The sequence below is a fragment of the Kogia breviceps genome, chromosome 7, assembly GCF_026419965.1.
Source record: "Kogia breviceps isolate mKogBre1 chromosome 7, mKogBre1 haplotype 1, whole genome shotgun sequence".
Classification (NCBI taxonomy): domain Eukaryota; kingdom Metazoa; phylum Chordata; class Mammalia; order Artiodactyla; family Physeteridae; genus Kogia; species Kogia breviceps.
This window is the reverse complement of record NC_081316.1, coordinates 11143091-11146127: the sequence shown is the minus strand read 5'-3', so window position 1 is coordinate 11146127 and position 3037 is coordinate 11143091. Positions and strand designations below refer to the sequence as shown.

The window sequence follows — 3037 nt, the reverse complement described above, 5'->3', positions numbered from 1 at the left end:
GATCCAATGGGGATTAGAGCAGATGCTGCCTAGATTATTTCCAAATCTCTGGAGTCTACGCGTCTCTTATCTTCACAGGAATTTCCAAATATAAACCAGAGTTAATTTGAATTAGAAACACCAGCTCATGGCTCAGCTTCCAAAAATGCAGGATGCCGGAGAAGAATCACCCAGGTATAAGATTTCTCAAAAACAATCTGTACATTTGCCCAGAAATATAAACCTAACTTCTACCAGAGAGAAAACAACAGTCTTTCAATTCTGGGATTTTTTTTTTTTTTTCATTTCATTCTCAGCCTCAGATCAACAGTTTATGTTGAATCCATGGCCAAGAATAATTTCACCATAGTAACTGAGTTCATCCTTATGGGTTTTACTGGCTACCTTAAGTTGGAGATTCCCCTCTTCCTGGTGTTTCTGAGTTTCTATCTAGTCACCCTTCTGGGGAATATAGGGAGGACCGTTCTGATCCAAGAGGATGTCCGACTCCACACCCAATGTACTTCCTCCTGAGTCACCTCTCCCTGCTAGACAAATGCTACACCTCGGCCATCACCCCTCAGATGCTGGCCACACTTGCCACAGGCAAGACAGTCATCTCCTATGGCCAATGTGCTTCCCAGTTCTTTTTCTTCACCATTTGTGCAGGCACAGAGTGTTTCCTGCTGGCTGTGATGGCCTATGATCTCTATGTGGCTATTAGCAATGCAGTGCTTTATACTGTGGTCATGCATCCCAGGATCTGTTGGAGTTTAGTGCTGGGAGCCTAGGTCTATGGGGTAGCAAGGTCCGTCCTGCGTACCATGTGTACTTTCACCCTCTCCTTCTGTGATAACAATCAGATCAACTTCTTCTTCTGAAGCTTGCCTGCAGTGACACAACAAACACTGAGATTGTCATCGTCTTCTTTGGCACCTTTGTGATTTTGGCCAATGCCTTGGTCATCCTTATTTCCTACCTGCTAAGCAGGTAGGAAAGACCATTTTGAGGGTGAACTCTTCAGCTGGCAGGGTTAAGTCTTTCTCCACGTGCTCCTCCCACCTCACTGCTGTGGCCATTTTCTTTGGGACCCTCATCTTCATGTATCTGCGGAGTGGTTCAGGCAAATCCCTTGAGGAAGACAAGGTCGTGTCTGTCTTCTACACTGTGGTCATCCCCGTGCTGAACCCTGTGATACACAGCCTGAGAAATAAGGATGTGAAAGCGGCCTTCAGAAAGGTCACTGGTAGATTCCAAGTGTCACAGAGTGTGTAGATCTGGGTGTCAGGACCTCTCGTCTTGGTCCATTTTTTCCCCATGTTAATATATCCTAATAGGCACCAGCAGTATACGCAACCTGTACCCACAAACAAAAAGAAGGTAGAGAGGTACCACTGGCACACAAGAAGAACTGCAAATCTACAGCAACATGGTTGGAACTAGAGATTATCATACAAAGTGAGGTAAGTCAGAAAGAGAAAGACAAATACCATACGCTATCACTTATATGTGGAATGTAAAATATGACACACATGAACTTATCTATGAAATAGAAACAGACTCACAGACGTAGAGAGCAGACTTGTGGTGGCCAAGGGTGAGGGAGGGTGGGGGAGGGATGGAGTGGGAGTTTGGGGTTGGTAGATGCAGACTATTTTATATAGGATGGATAAACAACAAGGTCCTACTGTGTAGCACAGGATATTTAATATCCTATGATAAACCATAATGGAAAAGAACGTGAAAAAAGAATGTATATTGATGTATAAGTGAATCACTTTGCTGTACAGAAGAAATTAACACTACTTTGTAAATCAACTATACTTCAATAAAAGATTTTTTTTTAATTTTTAACTGCAAATGTGATAACATTTATTTCCAGCAATTCAAATGTACTTTCTTCTCCCTCTCCCACCTCCAGCCCATTCCTAAGAACCCAGAAGTCTCACAATGCTCGCTGACATCATAATTTACAGAATCTCAGAGTCCCCAGAGGTCTTCAGCTAATCTCAACCCAGCCCAATACTCTTTGCATGCTTGGGTTTCCCATCCTTTCTCTCTCAGTTTTGTTCCCATCAATACTGCCTTTTTCTCTGGGACAAGGATTATATCAGGAGATCCCTGTGGATAAAACTAAATAGTCTTTTTTTTTTTTTTTTTTTTTAATGCGTGAGTGACTGATCACCTCAGTAAGTGAGGAGTGTTGTGTAAGACGAAACTGAGCCTCTAACTGGCCAAGGGAAGGGAGTGTTTAAGAAATGAGCCTTCATCTTCACCATTCTAGAGATTCCAGTCACCCCGCTTGGAGAGCTCACGCCAGAACAATGAAACTTGCAAATTCCAAATTTGCAAACTGCCTTCCCGCTTAATCACTTAATCAGGTTTTGTTATTCCTGCTTTGTTGTTACTCTGATATCTTCAAGGTGAATTAAGCCTTTGGGGATGTTTCCTCAAGGACTAATTTCTTCGTTTCTGAAGGATATGGTGCATTGCCTCTCCTCTCCACTCGCATCGCCTGCCTCATGAGCAATTTTCTCCTACCAAGCATCCTATTTCCAGGAATGGCAAAGTCAGAGAGCAAAGGTAGGTGTAAGGTGGGTATAAGGAAAACGCTGACCCACATATTATCTTCTCCGGCAAAAGATGTGGTAAGAGGGGAAAGTAACTGAAACTCCTACACAAGACTGCGAAACCCTTCAGGGCTGAGTCTGTTTTCTTCGTTGCTGAACTCGTCTCCAAGTCCAGAGTTCGGCCAGATGAGTTCTCATCAATTGTTTTTATTGAGATGAGTTCTCAATAATTGCTTTTGAACACATTTGTATGGTCTCATTTGAGCCTCATGGAAGCGGCAAATAGCGAAGACATGGTTAGGTAGAAGATCCCACTTTGCAATTCAGAAAACACTTTCCCATAGAAGTCCCTTTGTTCAGAGTTTACAGCCCCTTAGGCAAGGAATGTCTCTCAGAGTCAGGCTTGTATCTGAATCCCAATTCTACCACTAATTCACTGTGAAACCTAGGGTAAATGGTTTAATTTCTCAGATCCTAAATGAAATCTC

At 42.9% G+C, this 3037-nt stretch overlaps 1 pseudogene; it reads left to right on the top strand.

Annotated features, from left to right (window-relative positions):
* Positions 1-324: 324 nt before the first annotated feature.
* LOC131760489 (olfactory receptor 9I1-like) lies at positions 325-1254 on the top strand (annotated as a pseudogene).
* The last annotated feature ends 1783 nt before the right edge of the window (positions 1255-3037 follow it).